The sequence below is a fragment of the Labrus mixtus genome, chromosome 23 (genome assembly GCF_963584025.1).
Source record: "Labrus mixtus chromosome 23, fLabMix1.1, whole genome shotgun sequence".
Taxonomy (NCBI): Eukaryota; Metazoa; Chordata; class Actinopteri; order Labriformes; family Labridae; genus Labrus; species Labrus mixtus.
Window position 1 is genome coordinate 12,083,735 of NC_083634.1, and position 22,921 is coordinate 12,106,655.

At 41.1% G+C, this 22,921-nt stretch overlaps 1 protein-coding gene across 1 annotated transcript in view; it reads left to right on the forward strand.

Moving 5' to 3' along the window:
* Window positions 1–22,921, forward strand: part of LOC132958404 (receptor-type tyrosine-protein phosphatase delta-like) — a 353,687-nt gene that overhangs the window by 91,963 nt on the left and 238,803 nt on the right. Inside the window, exon 4 of the mRNA XM_061031189.1 lies at window positions 9,955–9,979. The gene's annotated coding sequence lies outside the window, so the exon portion shown is untranslated. The remainder of the gene's footprint in view (window positions 1–9,954; window positions 9,980–22,921) is intronic.

Here is a 22,921-nt window from a genome sequence, read left to right on the forward strand (position 1 = left end):
GAGGAACGGAGGTACAGAGAGAGAAGGAGACTCTAGTGATGCATGATGGGTAATGAAGGGGGAGAGAGAGGAAGGAGAGGAGCGGGGAAGAAAAGTCAAGGCGAGCTCACAAAAAGACAAAAGCAGAAAGAGAAAGATCCAGTTGAGAGAGCAAATGAGGGAGAGACATAGCTGGGAGGAGAAGGGGAGTGCTGTTATAACTTCATGCATGTTTAGGCAGAGAGATAACATGAGCTAAATGCCCCCAGGATGTGGGTACCATTGCCCAACACTATTACACAATGTACTATGTATGTCATGAGAGGAGGAGGTGTATTGGAGAAAAGGCATACTACATTAAATCAAAGAAAATGTTTACATTTAGAGAATCAATTAATAAGATTATTTATCATGAAGAAAATGAAAAAACTAAGCTTCCTTGGCATCTCAAATGTGAAAATATGACACTTTAGTATGTGTCGAGGAAAGGCAAAATCTGTGGGTCCACAACAACGCTCCTGATCGAAGTATTTCAACAAGTTTTTGGATGGATAGTCAGTTTGCCACACATGTTTTCTCTGATTGTCTGGTTCCATCATTAAGTTCAAATTTGTGTTTTAAAGGGAATTTACTCGCTGCCTTTTGGGCATTATAAACTTTTAGCATGAACGTCTCAATACGGCACGATTATCCACTTTCTGATTAAATAAAGGTATAATTATAGCTATACCTTCAGCTTTTTTTATCAAGTGTCATCTTTGGGTCAAACTTTTAATTTGATTCATATTTGGTTTATGAGCAAATAACCACAAGACCAATAACTGAGTGTTTGAGCATGCCTACTGTATGCGTGCAGTCTTAGCCAGCAGCCTTGCAGTAGACTCTTTTATTCATGTGTTGGCTGTTCAGTCCATTGAATACATAAAATGTCAATACAATATGAAAACGAAAGCACAGCTTTTAAACCAATTAAAAAAACAATTTTCCTCAAAAGTGGTAAATTAAAGGCAATAGTTTGGCTCTTTTTTTTTTAGCCATTTCAAAAGCAGTAAGTTATCAACACATCAGGCTTATATAGTTCAGATGTACACTATGTTTGAGATAAGTGTATTGTGTTTTGTGCCCATAATGTTCTGTCCTTGACTATCTCTCCTCATCTTACACACACTCCCAGACACACACACTCATCACCAGGGGAAAAAAATGTCCCCCGTGCAAAAAAGGGAGCAGAACAGATGGCATCAGAATGATTGAAACAACCCACAATGGTTTCCACACCTTGCATATCTCTCTACCTCACCCGCACTCATTTGCTGACTACCTCTCTCCCTCTTCACCCCCCCTGTTTCCACGTCCCTGCCCAACCCCACCCAATCGCCTGGATGCCTCATCGCAGCCCCTTCAATGCCATCCAGGCTCACAGGTCTTGCCAAAGAGGCTCAGGCTCACTGGAAGCCCCATGGCGCTACACAAAGTCAGCCAAGAGGAGGAAGAGAGAGGGAGGGAGGGGCGATTAGAGGAGGAAAGAGCCAGGGTTCTGGCTTCTCCTAAACTTGAAATCCGACTTCCAATCGCTGCTTTAAATGCTAAAACTTAAGATCTGGAAACAAAAATGTGTTGATGGTCTTTTACTTCTCAAGCAGCCATATTCTGCTTCCTTTTTTTCTTCATACCCCCATCATCGCCTCTTTCCCACCCCGCCTTCCTTTGTCACACCTCTAACCAACACCGCGCCCCAGCTCTCGAGTGCCAGTCATGCAAATGAGATAGTTAGCAGATCAAAAGGCACGAGGCAGTATTTTTAAAAACAGAATTGAGGTGTTGATTAATGTCAGAGAAGAAGAAGATGAGACAAAGTGCCAGCAGCCTCCATTACACCCCAAAGCTTTCAGGCATATGTTGATGCGTGAGTGTGTATAGGTGTGAGGGGGAGACAATGCTAAGAAATGGGGATCTGTGAGTGAGCTGTAAAATCTACAGACATTTGTCTACGAAAGCATGAGTGTGTGTGTTATCAAAGTACCTGCAGGAGATCATCCCTAATGCATAATACATAGCTCCATATTTCCAACGATAACAGCAATAATGTTGGCGTGCTGAGTTTATAAAAAGGAGATCAGGTGTAGGAGAAAGTGATTACGGGGCATAAACACTGCATCTGATATTATTGCATTATTGTGAGAAGAAACGGGTATGAATATGAGAGTAGCTAAAGATAACCCAGAAGAAGACTGCCATCAACAGTGCTTTCATGCGGTTGTCGGAGGTTATGGAAGAAAAAACACGGATAATGAGTAGCACTGGTAAATTAAATTTAAACTCAAATCAGGCTAAGTGTCGGACATGGAGGTATTAAGGCTCCAAATGTGTGTTAAGTCATTAAGCGCCACTGTATGATGATGATCCGGCTTAGCTATGTATTTCTATATGCAATTCACGTCAACAATTGAGATTTATTAGTATAATAAGGCGACACTCTTCTCTGTATGTAATTGTGGAGTTAATTACTTTTTTGCTCAACACTAAGCAATGTGTGCAGCATTTTTAATTAGAACTCTGGGGGATTTTTTGGTTTTATTATTATTGTCTTTCAGGCATTACATAACATTTAGCATTTGTCTTTCAAATTTTATCCAGAGCGAGCAGTCTTCATCTCTGAATCCAAATTTCAATCCATCCTTTAATAAGGTTTAGCAATAAATACATAGCAGATCAAAGCTGGCATATCAGTGGCTCTTCATTCTGTGTCCGGGGGCTTGCCCACGTGCTTTATGCCCCAGTCAGAATTTTCATCTTCCCGTTCTCCCCAGCTGCTCTCTCTCTCTCTTGCACGGCTCTTTCCCTCTCGCTCACACAGATGGCAGAGGGTCGAAGCACTTTAATGAATTTTCAAAGGCGATGCATTGGAAATATTAAAAGGAGCTCCCAAACTTAAACACGTCTAACACCAGAGTCACACACATTTGCGCGCATCAATTCTCTCTAATAAACATACATTCACTCCAACACAACAAAAACATTATGGAAATACCAATATTACTTTACCCGTGAACACAGAGGAATAACCACATCTAGCACACCAGTGGACACTCTTAATTAACTCCATTAAAATGACAAGCACCCACCGGAAGGTCAACGGTCAATTTTAATGATGAGCCCTACATATGGCAGCCGCCGTGTTGCCTTGCAAAGGGAAAACGAGCCCCACTTCTGCTGATCCATCTGTCCCGTGGTAATGACTGCACCTGGCCTCGCACGGGCCAGCGCACACACAGGTACGGCAGCCCTCAGAACACGCTCGGCGCACAGAGGGAAACACAATTAAAAAGCAATAAGCACGCTTGCATCTTGCAGTCACATTGTTTACTCATTATGTCTAATTATCTATTTGAGTCAGAGATTTAAAAGACTCCTTTGTATGAGCTGGTTTAGACAGCCGGCGTGAGCGTTTGCGGTGCAATGAGGCCATAAATGACGGTGATCTTGGTCCCGGTGAATTTCAATTGGAAACGCAGTCAATTGTCAGGAGTGTCCTTGTGACCTTTGGTAATGGTTTTCTTGCTGCGAGAGGACAATGTTTAGGAACCAGATTTGTATGTTGAGAGTGAGGTGTCAAACATCATCACAGCCTCTCTGTTTTCACTTCTCCTACATACACCCCTAAGGAACCACTCCAATCCTGGCCTCTTTTAGCCCGGCCTTGATCACGCCAGCCGACACACGACTGCCTGTAGGGTTTCCCCCCCTGATCTCATAAGTGGCTGATATGAAGGGCCAAGTCAGTGCTGTGCTGCTGGAGGCATCAAGGCTATTGCCTTCCCCTCTTTCGTTTCTTTTCTTCTATTCTGTCTATCCTTCCGTCTTTTTTCTCCCGAGGCAAGAGTGTCTTTATCCTACCTCTATGTAGCTGAACTAGGGGTCAGAACTGAGCATAGAGCCCATGGGTCTCTGATCTCCCCAACTTCTGATCACTCATCAAGGTCTGCCAGGCAGAATATAAAAAGAGCTGTATTTGAAAAAAGTCCCTTAAATCCCCTCAGTGTGTTACTTTTTAACACAAGAGGGTGGGCAAGGCCCTGGGTATGATACATCAGACCATGGCAGCATTTGATTTAGCTCTGTGCTTTCATGTATTTTTTCTATTCCTAGCCTTATGGCATAGCAGATGGCCGTAAAGCACATTCACATTAACTGTTTCTTATATTTTTAGACCTGTATAAGCTCACTAGAATCTCTAAATATTTTAAAATGGAACCTTTATTAGTTTTTAGTCGTCATCTAATGTGCCTCCATGGCAGACCTGAGGTAAAAGAAATGAGAGTATTGAAGATGTGTGGATTGAGACGTACAGAGCGATTGCACATCACTTCTGTTTTCAAACAGGAGACAGCTGCAACACGAACAGAACATCTGCTGCGGCGCTAACATAAGCGTTCCTCGTTGTAGTACTGTCATGCCTGAGCGGCCCCTTAAACCGGACAGCACTGAGTCTGACAAGTGCCTGATGAAGTTTGGAGTTTCTGTAAGTAAGCTCATCAGGCTGTCACTCAGAAAGTACTTATTCACACCTCCACTTGAAGAGAGATTAAAAACAAGTGAGCAATATTTTTTTTTTTCTCTCCTCAAAGAACAGCCTTAGTTTGGGCGCCAATCTGGCTTCTTGTATGACTTGTGTAAACTTCTAGATACTTCAGCAGTCTGTGTGAGCCCGGGCCATCTGTAGCCGCTGTCAGTGCCGCGCTGAGTCTTTGTTGCAACAGAAAAAAAGAAGAAATGTTTATATCAGCTCAGATGGAAGGGTGTTAGCTCTCTCAGCATCATTGATAACATGGCAGAACTGTTCTCTCTTTTGCAATGTCAGTTTCACACCTTCTCCCCCTTCCGCTGCATTGGGGCCTTTTTGCAGCTAGCTGGAGCTTGGCCAGCCATAGCCACTTTGTCCCATTATGTGGTACTGTAAAAAACAGCTGCTCCCATTCCACACTGGTGGATAGGTTAAATGGTGACACACGGAACGGGGCTTGTTTTTGTCACAGTCTGAATTGACCGACAACAGGCGCTGGGGGTTCCACTGTTTCTTCCCGGCTGCCTTTCAGTTCCATTGCTTTTTTTTTCCAATTAGTGAGCACTCAGTCCTGCAGCCATTTTAGAGTCACAGTCTCTCTCCCTTGCTCTTTCGTTCTGTGTGTCATGCATTCATTTACATGGCAACAATTGCAACTGTAGAAAAAAAAGAATTATCCAAAATGTGTTGAAACTATTTGAAAAAAAGCACTGTGCTTCATATCATATTGTATTTTATTTAAACATGCCGTACCGTAAAGTTCCATATCATATCATACTGCACTTTGATTTGTACGGTGCCATTAAGTAACCTATGGAATCCTATTGCGTCATATTTTATTGCCTAATTGTATATCGTACAATATCCTTTCCTACCGTATCTTATCGTACCACATTGCATCACATCTTATTGCAGGTTAGGTTTAGCTTTAAAGTCTTTGGCATGGCTGGATTTTTGCGTCCCATCTTCTCAAAAATGTTTGTGGTGATGATTTGCTAAGTGGCTTCTCGTATTCCCCGATGTGAGGGACTGTAGTTTTTGTTTGTCTGTCACCTTTCTCTTTCTCATTTCTTGACATGGGGAAACACATTTAAAAGCTGCTGGAGCATTCACAATTTAGAAATTGTGTCTCTGTACTCCCTTGGCAATAACGCTAGTGTCCACCATTTTCGCTTTACCGAGGCAACAGGCACATGGGACCTTGGTCTCTGTAGTTCCCACCTCCCAGTGTTTTTTTTGCCCGGAAGACCTATCATTTTATGCCGTCACTTTTGATCTTGTGAGATCTTGAAATTCACAATACCATTTCATCCCTCATCGTATCGCAATGCATCCATTGGAGAAAGAGAAATAGGTGCTGGCTGCTTTGAATCCATGTTTGGGTTGTACAATGTGTATCATAATCTACACATTCATGGTGTTTGCTTTTGCTTTTCCTAGAAAGGATATTTGACAAACAAGTGTTCAGATATTAAGAATGCATGGCAGGAACGGTTTAAAACAATATTTTAAAGTAATTGTCAATCTACAGTTTTAGTAATTATGGAAGTTGTGCAGGGAAAAAGATTGGTATACTTTCATTTAGACATGTACAGGGTATAAAATGCAGATATATAAAAGTCTGGCTGTAAGTATACTTACAATTAGATTGTTTGACAGCATATAAAAACATGCATTCTTAGTTAACATACTCAAGGATACATGGTTTTATAGAACATTTTCCTTTTAAAACAGATAAGAAGGGCCTTGGAATGGATACTTGTACTTAACGAGTGAACTCAATATTGAGAATTAAAGATAAGATATGAGCCACTTGAGATACTTATCAAAAGAGGAATAATAAAGCCTTCTCTTTGTCCTCATCTAACCTCACTGTCAGTCTCCGTCTCTGAGGCACTGAACATTCGAGAGGTGGGGGTGGTTATTCTAATACTGACTTTTTAAAGAAATGTTTTGACAGAGTGTCCAGTGGCTGTCGAAGAAAAACGGCACAACCAGTCATGATTAACAACCCTATCAAACCCTCACAGATAAATTGTGGTCATTTGTGCTATGGGCGATAAAAGTCATACTCTGTACAGATATTTCAGGTTAAATAAAGAGTTGGTGAATTATTTCTCAAGGAATTATTGGAGTGACAATGCATGATTTGTGATCACTGCATAAAAAACCTGCAAATTAAGAGCATAGTCTTCATTATCAGACTGCTTGTAACAATTGAGGAGATCACAGTTATTGCATAGAGAGATCACATATTTATGTATGAAAGGAATATGGTAGCAGAGCAAAGAGGCAAATTTAAATGTATAAGTAGGCGATGCTGCCGTTCACTGTCAGTGACCAAACAAAGCAGCTCTTCTGACTCCCTAAAAATGCATTTTTGTCCCCACCATGGTGCAGTGACTGTTGTGTGATGAATGAGAAAAGTCAAGACCCGCTGTGTCGAAAAGAATCTCCCTTGAGGAAACTGATGTCCTTGTCCAAGAGTCGCAACGTCTCTGAGGACTGAATACACAGCGCCACAAAAATCCAACCAAGGGCAGATGATGTCTTTGTAAAAGTTTAATACAATTTCAGAAGGAAGTGTAATCTGTGTTGACTGGTTTTGCATACACATGAACAACTTTGTGTTGACGATAGGCTCTAGCCTGAATGACAGTTTTAAATTCTGACTGCATCTTTTACATTAAACACGCCTTCAATCTCAATTATATTCAGCCAAGTACAGGCTTCCATTACAATCATACGAGTACAATGGCTGGGCATGTGCAACTGGTTTCCTCAAGATGTGACTATAGTAGCCATCAATGGGACCGCATTATCGTGGTATTATATTTCAGGCAAAGTCTCATATGAACTACAGAAACATTCCAATGCTTTGCTTCCCAGACCAATTTTGGCCAAGGAGATGTCATAGTGACCAATGGTGGTGTCAAGTGAAACTGCCTAATAAAAATGTTAAATCACATACAAAAAGAAACCACTTCAATCTGGAAGCAGGGGTCATGCCGTGGCTGCAAGTTACTCATTTTGGCATTGCCATTTATGCCTTATTGCAATGGCTAGTCGGAGCAAAACATTACAAAATTGAGTCTAGACCTTCACTAAAACCCACGTCTGAGCAGTGCCATGGTCACTGTGTCGCATCACAGAGGCTTTTTGTAATTCCTAACAGCACTGACCACTCCAAACATCCCGCAAATCCCTCTTGTCAATAAAGAAAAGACAACATGAGGAACGGACTTCTCAGCTTTTCTTTGCCTTGTCAAAAGTTTCCATATCGTGTTGTGAGTTCTACACAGCATAACTAAGACCCTGCAAGCAGCTTATCTGCTTAAAACAGGAGGGCGAGAGAGGGTGAAAAAACAGTCTCCGTCTTCCATCTTTTTCCTGGTTCACAGAGTGGGTTTATTGAAGCCACCAGAGCTTTGGTTTTCTCTCTCTAGATCCCCCCTCTGCCATTCCTGCTAGTCTAATCCACTTAGGCCCACACTTTCCCCACTGTATTTGATTGGCCAGGACTCCAAACCTTCACCTTAGGGCTCAGAAAAATCAATTATCTTAACTAAACTGCCGAAAGTCCCTCTATTAAACCCAAAAATGTAATTTGATCGAGACAAATCAGGAATGCACAAGAGAAGAGTCAGCAATACTAGCATAAGTCTCGATCTCCAATGCTGTCAGAAATGGGTTGTCATGTTATATGATCAGGTATCTGGTATTAAGTTTACCAGTCAATGCAACAATCCAATACCATTACCAATATGGTTCCAAGAATTTGAATATATTCAGTTAAACTTTATAAAACTACATCCTTCTTGATTGTATGAAGTTTGCTTGGCTAAAGAATGTGAAAGTAATCCATCTTGACAATGCAGAATTATAAATATGTTTTATAGTGTTAGTGATGCACTTTTGTTCCATTCCAACTCCCCTGATTCATTGGTATTTACATTTTATGCCAGAATGCATTAAATTCTGAATCCTGCCATATCCCACTCATCCCTTTTCCGTTTATATTTTTGTCTCTCAATGCCATCCATTCAAGTGTCTCTGTCCGTATCTCACTGTCTTGCTACGAAACAACACTGATGCTAATGTCATTGAAACCCCAGGTGCCTTGTGCCTCTTGAAGTCTGACATCAGTCCCTACCACCCCTTCCCCTGGGTCCAATTTTCCCGGCATGAAGCTTCAAGGTCCTCAGCTGAGCTCTCTGTTTAGCAACAAGAGTAGCTGCGAGTGTGAGTGTGTGTCAGACTGAATGGTAATGAGCGTCCCAGAGATTGAACCCCCAGTCTTCTCCCCCTCTCTCTCCCTGAAAATAGATTTGTTCTCACGTGCAAAACAGATACTGTAATCGCATTCCTCCACCGTTGATCCCTTTGGGATTTGTTGTATGCGCACCAAAAATGTAAATGAATGCAGGGGGATAGACATCATCAGCGATAAATCATATTACTGGCAAATTCTGCTTAGCAACACAACTAGACTGCACCGTAAGCAACAGCCACTGAGAATTTGTCCTGAGTCTAGTATTTCCCAAACACTATGCACAGTTATTGTCAGTTCACTCCATTTTCTTGTTTTATTGCACATTTACAAGAAAGCAAAAATGTACTTTAGAAGAGTACATTCGTAGAGGGACCAGTTTAATTGTAAAAAGAGAAGGCGTGCTGTAATGGAAATATGTATTTCTTGGCTTCAGGAGAGTTGATACAGGAGAGTGGAGAATAGAACAGGTCTTATAAGATCCCTTTCTATAAATCTTTGGCGATATGAATGTCAGAGAGTAGTGACATCCAATTGTGGCTAAATGTCGCTTTTATGTCTGCACTGAGTGGTTCATTGTTTGTGCCGGGGCCGCCTTTAGGTTTTTGAGAGTAGTGCCGGACTGTCAGTTTATAATGCCATTGGAACCTTGGTTGTTGGCCGTCAAACTAACAAGCTTGAGGAATGTAGCAAAGCAAAAGAGGTATCTGAGGACTACTAAATTACCTACTTAAGGTGAGGGGGGAGCACCTTAGTGTCCCTTTGTGTGAGAACATTTGTGTATTTTGTGGTTTGCAAAAGAATGACTAATAGATAAGGTTTCTGCTTACATTCTAACCGCCTCCATTCTGGAAATCGTAAAACCCTGACAAATATTAATGCAAGTAGTGCAAACTTTGAATTCTCAGGGGAAACTATCTCAGATGTTTCATGTCCCCCCCATTAATAAATGATGCTCCCCTCTTGACAGGGACTATTCTTAACCCCCAGCCTGCGCAATACTGGGAAACCATCATTTTTCAGGGGAGCTTTTGACAGCCTGCGTTGAAGTTTAGCTTGCTGTACATTGTAATTTGCTGACGTTTCTTTTCTCTTTTTCTCTCTCCCCTGCTCCCTCTTCTCCCCGATGGCCCACTTACAGATGTGACCAACTATTCCTACACTAGGTAAGACTCATTCCATTTTTCAGCACTGTTCTCAAGAGTGGGATTCATGTTTGAGTTGTCATGTGTCTTTGGGAGTGAATACATAAATATGGAGGAGAGAAGGATGGGGGGGGGGGGCGTCCAAGAGGCACCGAGATGCTGCTGTTTTCTCAGTGAGGTATACAAGGCTCTGCGATCCTCACCCATTTCGTCTCCCACATGAGGATACACAGTGGTAGTTTTTTTCTTTATTTCTGGCAAGCGGATTGTGTGCTCTGTGCCTTCAATTTGAATTTTATTCAAATGAGAATCAAATGGCCCAGATTGTTCAAAGAATACGCCGGCAGTGTTGACTTAAACAAGCACAGCACGGATGGTGTCTGTTTCCTCACCGTGGTGAGTGTGTGGACATTTCTCATATGGGAAGCTGTGAACCCTTCGCTGTTCCCAACTCCACCTGTCAACATAAACCCCTGGTGATGTGGACTCTGACAGTGTCCATATGGTGACATAGCATTGGAGGCCCCGTCCGCAGATGATAACTTCACAGAAATCTCAAGACTTTAAAATCTGTCTTCACTTCGTACTCATTTTATGATTGACCAAATTCAGTCCCCAGTAGCAAATTCTAATGGGTTACACTCTGCTTTGTAGTATAAAAGTTATGAACACTCTTCTCCAGACTCTCTTAGATATGCATCCTACAAACCACCAGAGACCGCAACTTCAACTAAAGTTATAGAGTAACAAATGATTCTCAGGATGTCTCTGTCAGCATGCTGCAATCTCCTGTGCAAGACTATGAGCAAAGCTACTAAATGTACTTTTCTGGCAAACACAGTTTCAATGGCACACTGTGTTTTAGAAAGCATCACAGCACCCCTATTACAGGCACTCCTTGCCACCCTTCCTTGAAATTTGTAGGTGTAGACGTAAAAAAAAAAAAAGTGTCAATCCATAAAACAAAAAGATAATTAATTGGCTTTAAGGAGCTTAAATTCATATATATAATGTTAGGGAATGGCTAAAATGTGGTGCCAACTACAGAAGAGCCCCAATTGAAAGCCAACAAAAGGTCACATTTTGAGCAGTTCCTTTTGGAACGTGTCAACATTTATTGTCTTCACAGAAAGCTAATTTACAAAAAAGTAAAGAATAAACTTGTCGTCTAAAACCCATCACCTTTAAAGAGGTGCTTATTCCGACATTCTTTCCAAATGTTCAATGCCTGGTTGATTAGAAAGCACAACAACATCACTCTTTAAATAGATAGATACGTAGTAGTTACAAGCTAGTAGTCCAGGTTGGACTCTTTATGGAGACACATGGGTGGCAGAGTCCAAATTCACGAGTGCTTTCTTTGAAATATTGACGATAGGAAACTGGGTAATGGAAACCAGTTACAAATGGAGAAGCCTTAACTGAGTCACCCTAAACAAGTTGGCCTAAGATCATTATAGTTGCAGGAACTCTATTTTGGTGAAACATGAACCGTGTGCACCAATCATAATTAGCAATGTTCAGATGTAAGCAATAGAATGTGAGGATGAGGTACCTCACTGCTGTTTAGATTATTCAAATCTGGCTTCAGAAAAGACCCAGTAGGGTTGGATTTGGTTTTCTACATATTTCACAGTGGTGTAACAATCTGGCAATTGTGGTAAACAGATGCACTTTGTTCTGAAAGTACTGCACAAGAAAACAACAGATTTGATCAGCGTTAAACACATCTGACATCAGACCAGCAGGCGTAGTGAAATGGGGAACGACTGAACTCTGGCCGAAGCAAGCAAACCCAGTGTGAAAAGGACCCAAGCTGTTGAATGCCAAGACGAGTGTAGCATCCTGTGTTTTGTCAGAATGTTTCTAGAGACACTCAGCAGGCTGCAGGGGTGTGATAGAGGTCAACTGCCTGATTGAATCCACCATAGCAGGGCCTCGAACCAGGACAGCAGGACCTTTCAATGTTGCCCATGGCTCCGAGCATCTGTTCATACAGGGAAAATCAATCATCTCATCTCCAAAGTGGAGTGTATTGGACAAATTAGAGAGCTGGCATACCTCAATGTTACTCTTTCCTGGCTAGTGGTTATTCTCAGATACAAAGTTGTTCCTGATGCACTTGACTTTCATACTCAAACAGTTTTGGGAGACAGCCACCTCATTGTGTAATTGAAAACCCAGTGCCATGCCACTACACTTGCACAGTTTGGCTACCCGGCGGAGCATCTGCAAGCAGTTCTGGTCCGGCTCTCGACTTTTTGAGGCAGGCGCTGGCTGGCTGACTGCACGGAAACAGAAAACCCCTGGCTAGCTGAGAATAATAAGTACCCATGGGAAGCTGCCAGATGGACATTTACTGTGGAGCCTAGCTGGAGAGGGGGAAATCTGTCAAACATCACACTAGGCATCTGTGGGGGAGCAGTGCAGGTTCACGTCCACAATGTCTGATAAGAGGAGTGCTCTGTGTCGAGACTAAAAGCTGTTAGATTTTTAACACATCATATCTAGTTGATGCATTTACCTTCTTTCAAGGTCAGCAATTCCCATTACATTCAACCCACCACTTACAGTATAGTGTTAGCTTTAAATAATGTCTCATTAATGGATGCTTTAAAGATGAGATTCATATGATTGTAGTGGCTATTGCAGACTGGGTCACTAAGTTCTGTGAAATAGAATTCTTTGTTTAACTGAATTTGATTGCTATTTCCAGGCACTTTTTTTTTTTCACTACCCCAAAAATTGGAGGCGGCCTCCTCCGCCTAATTTCTTAACGCCACCGTCCCTCACCAAAGTCTGACAAGTATTTTCATGGAGAGCAATGTTTTCCAAACACAGCACCTCTTGAATTTGTCATTTTTAACTGCAGTTACAGCTGTACGCCGATATGGTGGTGGCACTGTTTAGTTGTCAATCCAGTGCACCAGGAAATGTCAAACAAAAAAGAGGAAGAAAAGTGAAAGGAGAGGAATATGTTAAAAGTATTTTGTGCTGTACAGATATGCTCTACGCACCTACACAGATCTACAAACAAGCGTTCACCCTGCAGAGAGAATGTTTATTTGGGACAGCCGTGACCGTCAGAAACTCCAGACCGCCGCTGATTTCATAAACTTCACTGATAGACGTGAGAGTCACACAAGTTAAAACTTGTTATTGTCACAAATAACATTCACACTAAGGCATAAAGAGAGACCGAGTTGATAATTACACAGTCAACACAGTCAGGATCAACAAGTCAAGAAATCTGCTTGACATTTTAAAAACAGTTTTCAGTCCCGGGGATGGTTTAAACAAAAGCAGATGTCTTTAGTAGAGAAACTTGCAAAATAAATTTCTAATTGCAGTAGAAAATATCGAGAGTGAATTAAGTTAAAATCTTGCTAATTTATAATTCTGTACGGTGAGAATAGGGCTGAGGTGAAGAAATGAAATCAGACTCCATGTGAATGAGAACACTTTTAATATCAAATTTGACATCCATGCAGGAAGTACCACATACATGAAGTAATTACTTTTCCAAAATTAAAGGGATAACAAATGAACTTTTTTGCTAAATTTGTGCACAAAGATACACCAGAAAAGAAGATTACAGTGTTTGATGCTTAACCCCCCCCCCCCCCCCCCACCCCACATTAATTTGCATAATAAATGAGATGAGATTTTGCCTTTTTTTGAATTAATGTTTCTTCTAAAAGTTTTGAGCCAGTATACCCAGTACATATGAACATGCAGGAGGAAAGAAAGGTATCACCACTGCCTCATTTAAATCAGGAAAAACCCCTGATTCAGTAGCTAATTAACCCTAATCTTAATTTTCAAATCTTCTGCTAAGCTGCTGATATAAGAATATATAGATACAGAGATCAAGATTCAGAGATCTTTATCATGATATAGAGATAAGAAGGAATGTTTTATCCTGGTAAAGGCAGTTTTGTCTGTCCCCAACATGGAAGAATGTCTGGAGAGTATGTTTCTTCCTTCAATAATCATTGAAGCCCACTCTTGGCTGACAGTAGAAACGTCCTGTACACCGTTTTTTTTTTCCACACACTCTTCAATACAAAGCTATAGGAGAGGAATTACAATTGGCTCATTATGCTCTCGGAAGCTCAAGGGCTCAAGAGACGGTAAGGAGAGGGAGAACGAGAGAGAAAAGAGCACAAAGAGTTCATCGCAGTATCGTCGGCAGTGAAATAGGACCTTGGTTCTCTTCTACAAGCTGTGCACCAGTTATTATTGCATTATGTCTGGCAGCACTCCTCTCAGACAGGAACTGAGGCACACTTGATCAGCGATATGACACTGGCAGAGAGGAGAGTGATTGCTGGCTGCTTAGTTAAGCAAATACCATTATGCTGTTGAAGTAAAAGTAGATCTCTGCTCGGTAGGAATGATAAAAGACCGGCCCCGGACAGTACCCAAAGCACTGGCAGCTTTGTAATACTCAGGAGTGGATTCTTCTGAAATGTTTTTTTTTCGTTTATTCATTACTCAGAGGGGAAGAACAACGCTATTAATGGATGATCCACGGCTTTTAAGCCTCCATCTGGACTTCTCACGCCCTGGAAGAATCGTTTTTATGGGGTTTGAATATCAAGAATAAATGCTTAATCCGAAGAATGTTTTTTTGGTTAGTTGTATGCATTATTTGTCATTTAGTTTTGTGTAAAGAATCACGGTAACAGAACATGTTTTATGGCAATGATCCGGAGTTCACAGCCCTCACAGGAGCGCTTATATGGAGAGCAAGCGTGGAGTCATTACCCCAAACCATTAGAAAGAAAACCATAGCTTGTTCCTGTGGAGGGCCTTCATATTAGCGCTTTCTGTCTTTTAGCTGTGCCCTCTGGGTAACGGGCCATTTCACTAATGGTGAGTTTCTCAAGCATGTGTCACAAACCTCCTGGCATATCAAAAGCTCTTGAGGGAGCTTAAAGTGCTCGTTTCCCCCTCTCTTTTTTTTTTTTAAAACACAAATACTACTGGCTATGTTGTCATTAAGAAATATGACTGATAGCTTGTTAGCGTGACTTTGCATACATTCTACTGTAATTAGACGTGAGTGACAGATTCACAAGAGTTCACTTTTACTGCCTCCTCAAAAGAAATCTGCCAGCATTGTATGACGTTAGCAGAGCCTGTCAATCCTTCCCTTTTACTTTTGATAGGCAGTGTTTGATATTTACATAATAATCACTCATTATGTGGTATGATCTCACATGCTACGCACATGCAGATGCTTTGGTGGTGTTGTGCAACTGCGAGTGGGGCAGACGCACCAAACAGACTCACTCATGCACACTCGGACGCCCCCTATCCTGGGCTGCTGTTACGAACAGATGGCCTATCTTTAACTTTATCAGCCGTAGCTGGTGTCACACGTAAACGCGATAAGTTGCTTCAGTGCCTGGGGAGAGCGGCATCCGTCAGCAGCTAACAGCATATGGTGGAGGCACATTAAGGTGTCCTTTCTCTCTTTCCCTGCCTTCCCGTTCTATGCGTGGTTGTGCAGCCAAGCATCAGATGCTCACTTCACAGGACAGTGTGTATGCGTGTGTGTGTGTGTGTGTGTGTGTGTGTGTGTGTGTGTGTGCAATTTGAGAGCTTGTGTTTCTTCTTTGATCAGTTGTGTGTATTTTCAAAGCTCTGTAGCTCCCATAAGATTTCCTTATTACCCGTCTTTCTGCCTGTTCTAGTCCCGTTCTTCCCTCTTCTTGCCTGTATCTTAAGGAATTTTAACAGTTTCATTTTGTTGTTGCTAGGCATGGCAAACAGTGTTTTTTTCATCTTGGAGAGAAATTACATGGTAATATCAGCTGTGTCAAGAAAGTGTTGTTTTTTCCTCTCTCTCTCTCTCTCTCTCTCTCTCTCTCTCTCTCTCTCTCTCTCTCTCTCTCTCTCTCTCTCTCTCCCACTAATAACAGCCTTCATTGCTATCCCAACCTAACCACCCCGGTAAAGCACTCCATTCCAACATTGGAAGGAAAGCATGTTTACCAGATCCTCCATGTGTTGCATTCCTACATTAAGCTGTGTGTCAATCAAAACCTTGAATGCTTGAGCAAGTGGCTCAGTCTTCCATGCACCAACATGACAGCAGGGTGTTGGACGCAAATCAGATGGGCTAGAAAAATGTAATTCACCTCGTGTAGATTGTGAAGTAGCTACACGGTGGCAGTAAAATGAAAAGCTTTTCTGCTTCGACACACACATTCTATCTATTGAAATGTTTCTTTCATTGACACATTCGAGTGAATTTATTATAAACATTAATGTATTCATGTTTCTAAAAACCTCATTTCATTACTACTGAAATGTGACGACTTGTCGGTGCTATTTTAAATAAATCCTTTTTATATTTATGCAACGCCTAATCTCTATTTTGAAATTCCACATATAAATGTCAAAGCTGTACTCGGGGGGGGGGGGGGGGGGGGGTGTCCTGGTTTACACTTGTAATGTGTTTGTTGTCAGACAAAATTGACCAATCACTTCCATATAGGCTATGGAAGAACAGTGTGTAGAGAGGGAATAAGCAGGTGGAACACATTTGGTCGGTGATGACATCTCAGCCCCCATCCGCAGTGACCTGAGAAAGACTGTATATCCCTTTACACAGAAATCTGCATGTAAGTGCAGCTGAAATCCCTCCTAGATCAAAAATCTAGGATGGAGGTTTTCCAGCCAGACAAGAAAAAAAAGGATAAGAGTTTCAAGCAGTTTAAAACTAAGCTTCCTCTCTGAGCGGAGAGAGAAAGGACAACTTGAAAAAAATATCCTCATCATGCATAATGGCTCCAGACTTTATCTCCAGATTTTTCATTTTTAAGTCATACAGAAGCTGATTTTATTTCAAAATCCCTGAAAAGTTTGATGGTGACAAGTCACCACCAACTGTAAGCTACAGTCATTTCCCACTCTAAATGTGCAGTGTGGTGTTTGTGAATGAGACGCATTTTGCAATGAGGCCGATTTGCCTCGAAAGGGGCAAGATTTTCCCCCCAAGGACAACATTTTGTTGTTGGCTGATTTAAAAATGCACAAACAGCAAATGGCACAGAGACACGGTTTGCTCTGCAGCTCAGTTGGTGATGCATTTAACCCCTCGCATGTGTTTTTTAAATTAGACGTTTTCTTTTTGTCTCATGTGCACAGGGAAAGCGGGCGCAAAAGCCTCGCAATCCTTTGGTGAATCAGGCTCTCTTTCTTATTTTAGAGCCATTGTGTTTTTTAATAAGAAGTTAATGCTGCTACGAAATGACCTCCAGTGCTTTTCAAATTCTCGGTGTCTTTCTTTTACTTCGTTTTGACACACCCTTTGTGCTAACTTCCAACTCATGAATGAGTCTCTGATAAGTCGCAGCATGAATCCAACAAACCCCCCTGAGCCTTTCTCTTTTCTTTTGTTAATCCTGTTTTGACGTCTCTCTAATAAGCAGCAATAATTATCCTGCTCTTCAAAAATATAATTTTGTATTATGTATCAGGGTTTGGTCATTAAATGAACAAAGGCAGTCAAACAAGTGACACAATAGGCTTAGCTGATTAAGAGTGCAGCCATAACAATGCTTGATTTAGAAACAGGGAAATGTACTGGATTTTACATCATCCTGTTAACTACACAATTCATGCTGAAAAGATTTTCCTCAAGTAAAGAAATATGTTGCTTGTGTTGTGGTAGTCTTGGTTTTCCCAGTCACCTTGACAAACCCAAGTGTAAAACTTCCAACTTTAAGATAAGACCCCTCTTGGTACGTGCAAATACTGTTTTCTGCATCTCCTGATAAGACTCCTCGAATGTGCTGCTGTTTGCAGTATCGAGCCTCAAATTGTTTTTATTACTGATAAAAATCTGTTTGGGTATTAGCAGAAGTCATATGGTCTCCTTGGAGACAGCATCTGGCCAAAGTTGACTCAAGCCTCCTGCATCCAAATTGGCAGAACATTCTAAAGTGATGAAGACCACTGGACAGAATCCATGGCTTTGCCTCTGTGAAGGTTGAATGTCAGAGGTTGTTGGGTGGCCAACCCATCTGCTGGTCTGGCACAAAACTACTTACAGTCGAGGCTGGATATTGGTAATCAAGTGGCATGTTTCATGGGTGTCTATGCAGTGACAGGCTGTGTTCATGTACATCAGAGGGAAGCATTCAGAAAGATTATGTCATTGTCACACGTTTAATTAACAATGTTCTGACAGCCGCAAAGAGGAGGTAATTCATTAGTTTTATTGTGGAGGTATTCAATGTCATATGCTTTATAGCCTTCAAGTCCTATTACTGCAAGTCTTTCAAAATAATTCCTACTTGTCATGGCTATAAAATTGAGAGTTCCCATAGGATGAGAGGACTTTCATTATGTCATAAAAAATAGGCATTTATGTGAAAAACAAGCATATGGTTATGGTAGGGGCAGGTTGTACCTTTTTGGGCTCCAGGGGGGAAAAATAGATGTTTGGCCCAGTGAAGTCTACAGTACTGCCTGTAGTGCATTTTGTATACACTCTTTCAATTCCAAGCTATTATCAGGTACACTGCATACAGCAGACTTCACATGGCAACTGCATTATTTGCCTACACTATCAAAGAAGAGCAGGGTGTATTATAGCAGCCAAATCCCTGTGTGTAAAGTGTGAGGCTATTTGATGAAACAAAATGTGATTTTTCATTTTTATTTGCACAATGTAAACACACTATAGAAAAAAGGGAAAGTTAGCTGACTCTGCTGGAGCTTCATTGGCTGATGTCGTATTTTATTGTAAATACTCTGACAGTTAAGCAGGTAATCAAATCACTCAAAGAGACAAGTATTGAACCTGGAACCATTGGGCCCAAAGGGATATGGAGTCTATGTCAGCTGTTTGTTTGTTTTTAAATCTGCCAGTAATTATTAAGCCTTGATGTTTATTAATAATTGTTGAAGCACCATAAATTCAATCATACATGGTTTCCTTCCAAACCACAGGCTAATTACATTATCTGTATTATTTAAAGAAACAGACAACTATTGTCTTGTGTATTTTCTTCAAAGGTGGTCTAGTGTAAGCAGCATATCAGCCTTAAAAACAATATGCCCACAATATTATTTGTAGGTCAGTTGTACTTTGGAAGCACTCAGATAGCTATGGCTAATCTGTGTGAGTGGAAATGAAATCCACTTTTTACGTCATCAGTGTTTGTAAAGTAGGAAACTATGAGTCTTGTGGAAGAGGGATGCACTCCTTCAAAAGTTACAAGATGAACAGAGATGAACCTTCAAACCGGTCTGTTATTTGAGATGGCATTGGTTCAAAGATAAAAGTGAGCTTGCTTAAAGACTAAGTGCCCTGGCATTTGTCCAATTTTTACATAAATACACATAATAAAACATGTATCCTGTGTAGTGATTAGTATTCATAATATATCCAAAGTATAGGCTTTAGGCTCCATACAGTGGCCTGTTGTATTTAATTGTTTCCTCTTGTTAATTACTTTTAACATTGCTCAAGCATCACTGCACTGTGCTTAAGGGCTGCACCATATTTACCCTGCAGAGCTCTATGTACACAGAAAGCTGTTCCCCCATGTCCCAGTGCAATACTACTTTTGCTTTCTTGACCGATCCCAAAATAGAAACGTGTGTTAATTAGTCCTCTGTGGCCTGCCATAGACACAATCCAGGTTTGTAAATACAAGAGAGGATGTGTCCTCAACTGTCCCTTGTTACAGATTAAGGCCTGCAGCCAGATGGGAAACTTCAGCCAAGCTGTTTTTTTTTTCAGTTCTGACATGTGCGCTGACATTCCTGCAGGTCAAATAGGAAAGTGACGATAGGCTTTGTGTTAGCCACGGGCCTCTGGTGACCACAGGCCTTGCTAAAGGGTTACCCCACAGAGCAATGGGATTCAAGCTTGTTGCATATGGGTGGGTTAGTGAATTGCTGTGCAGAAAACAAGGTGACCATCTCACCAGAAAACAAAGCCAAGTTACAAATTGCACAGAAGGAGCATTTAAATAATGGCTTAGCTCTGCATGTTTCATTGTTCATCTCTTTATTTATCTGTCTGCAATGTGCAAATGTGTTCCGAGTTATGTGCTGAGGTAAGATTTCTAAAAATGTCAAGGACACAAGTTATCATGCAGCTTCATGAACACCTGTCGTCTAATGCATATGGGGTCATTTTTCGACTTGGATCATATGTTCTGCTGTAATTGAATACATTTGCATCTTAAAGGTACATCAAGTGTTAAAGTTTAGCTCTAAAATACGAAGCCCTCCACACTATACAATATGCATCGAAATTGAAGCTGTGTGGACAGGCCAGACTTTCATTCAGGCAATTGGGTTTTGGGGCGACATCACAAATATGCAATTACATTGACCTCTCCATTTACCATTATTTACCATTTATTTTCCTAAACCTTGACCAAATATATTTTCTGCCCACGTATTTCATCATAAAAAATGCTTATACATATGTTTATAGCCTGAACAAACAGTCTTTCCCTCACCGTTACACTTAAAGATATGGTAGGATTTAAATAAAGAAGAAAAAAAATGTTGTAAACAAATGAAATGTGGATATAAGCTTTATCATTTTGATATTTATAGAGTTAGTGCACTCACTTATAAATTACATCTTCTAATCTCTTATATCCATAACCACTAAAAAATGTTGGCACAAACAACGGTAATCAAACTCAAAATCAAAGCAAACATGGAACCTTGTCCCTAAGCATGCTTCTGGATATATAAACCACATGTGGTTACTCCTCCAAAGACAGATGGCCAATTTGAGGAAAAACTTTTAAAAACTCCTGAAACATGAAACTTTGCTGAAGAGGTCGTCCTGCCAGTTAGCCAACCTGCATCAAAATACGTCATTCATACAGTTAATAACAGTTAACTCAGGGTCTTTGTAGATATGAATGACTTCCAAAAACAGTAATTATTATAATAGTAACAGCTTTTACATTCAATTATTAACAAAAGGTGGGTGGGTCAGCGCTTCATTTGTTAGTTCTGAGGTCACTGAGCACAGAGAGAGTGCCTCCACAGCGGATCAGGGGGAGACACAAAAGTCACAGATTGCATCAATAATGCAAAGTGCCTCAGGCATACCGGAGCATTCACAATAATTGCTCAAAATCGAACGCTAAGAATCAGCTGTTTATGGTATGCATTGAAGCTGACTTTATTTTGTGATTCCCGCGGGACGGAAATGGATTTTACTACTAATTCTGGGATCAGGACAGGAAAGGAACGAGAGTAGACAGGGGCGGGACGACAATAGACTAGTCTTATATGTGCAGTTGAGTTGCAGCCCAAATTTAAAACAATGATCCAATGGTCTGTTAAACTGACAAAGCTCTGGGCCAAGTCGGATATACCAAAACGTTCACTAGAGTTGAGTGTGATGGTAGTGAGACACTGTATGCTGTTTGTAAAACATGTATCTTCATTGACAAGTACAACAGTGACGCTGTGATGAGTGGCCCCAAGAGACACGCTCACAAAACAGGTGGGATGGGAAAGCAGCCAAAAATCACAGATTTTGTTAAACTAAGTTGCCAAATGGAGTACTTTAAGTAACAGTAAGCAGGATTTGACAGGAGCCATTCTACAATATGTTTTTCAATTCCGGCCCGGGATTGGTATGGGACGGTATTATTGTTGTAGAAGTTGGATGGGGCAGTAGTGGAAAAACCACTCCTGTGTCAGCCTCTAGTGTGCATCTCGCTCCCTTGCTCTCTCTCTCGATGAGTGACATCCTAGCAATCTGCCAAGCTGCTCCGTTTCAGCACCATGGACAGCGCCTTATTTAAACATGCTTCGCAAACAGCAACAATTTCACAGCACAAATGCCCACTTTCTCTAGGCCCATCTGGGCAATTGCTGAGAAATTGCATGCGAAAATATTTATGTCATGGGGTCTTTTTTTTAAAGGTTAACGTTTGTGCTTTTTTGCCTTTAAGTCGAGATGGAGAGTGGATGAAATTATGAAATTGGGTGGAGAAAGTGGGTAATGACATGCGGGAAAGGAGCCATAGGTTGGACTTGAACCCGGGCCCGACTGCTTGGAGGGCTGTGAGAACTCTGCACATGGGACGCGACCTTATGAGCAAGGCCACCGGCACCCCAGATGGTGCATTTTTTTTTTTTAATAAGCCTTGAATTAACCAAACACCTCCAGTTGTGGTGTTGTAAGTTGTTGGCAGTGCGGTAGGGTTTTAATTCTAGACCTGTTAATCTGAATGTGACTAATTGAAAGGGTATTTCCTTTCAGGCAGTGCAGTTTAAATAGCATTATGTGACTGTCAGGCTACAGAAGTCTTCAGAGCATCTCTGTGTTCCTGAGAAGTGAACAGGCTGTAACATGTGTCACCGCAGCATCACACCCCATCATTAATTTGCCTCCCTGTTACCATACAACCACCTCTCACTTCTTTTATTTTCTGGCTCTCAAACTTTCCTCTTTGCCTTGGCATGATAATCACCTCACTTGAAAGATGGCAAGCAAAGAAAAGGAATCAGGATACTGTATGCAAGAATAACAAGCTGACACTGCACAGTCAAAGGCAGTGAATAATCGTTCCCACATTTTTATTCCTCCCCCTTGCTTTGTACTGTAAACATTGCCCGTTATCTATTTTTATCCTGCTCCTTTCTTCTTTTCTATCACGAAAATTGTGTTTACTCTTCAGTTTTCTATTGTTTCGTTTTTTAAAGTGGATCCGAACGTCGTGATAGGGAAGATTTTGTTTTGTGGTGAATAACCTCTCACACTCATAACAGGCATTATCAATCAAATGCAGAGGCAAACAACATAGATTAAGCCGGGTTGTTACAAAAGTTGGCAAAATGTATCAAACATCTCAAATTCACCGATGCAATTGTAAAAAGTAACATGCTTTTGACATGAAGGAGGGGTTAAGCAAAGAAATATTAAAAAAGAAGCTCTCTCATAAAGATGATTAA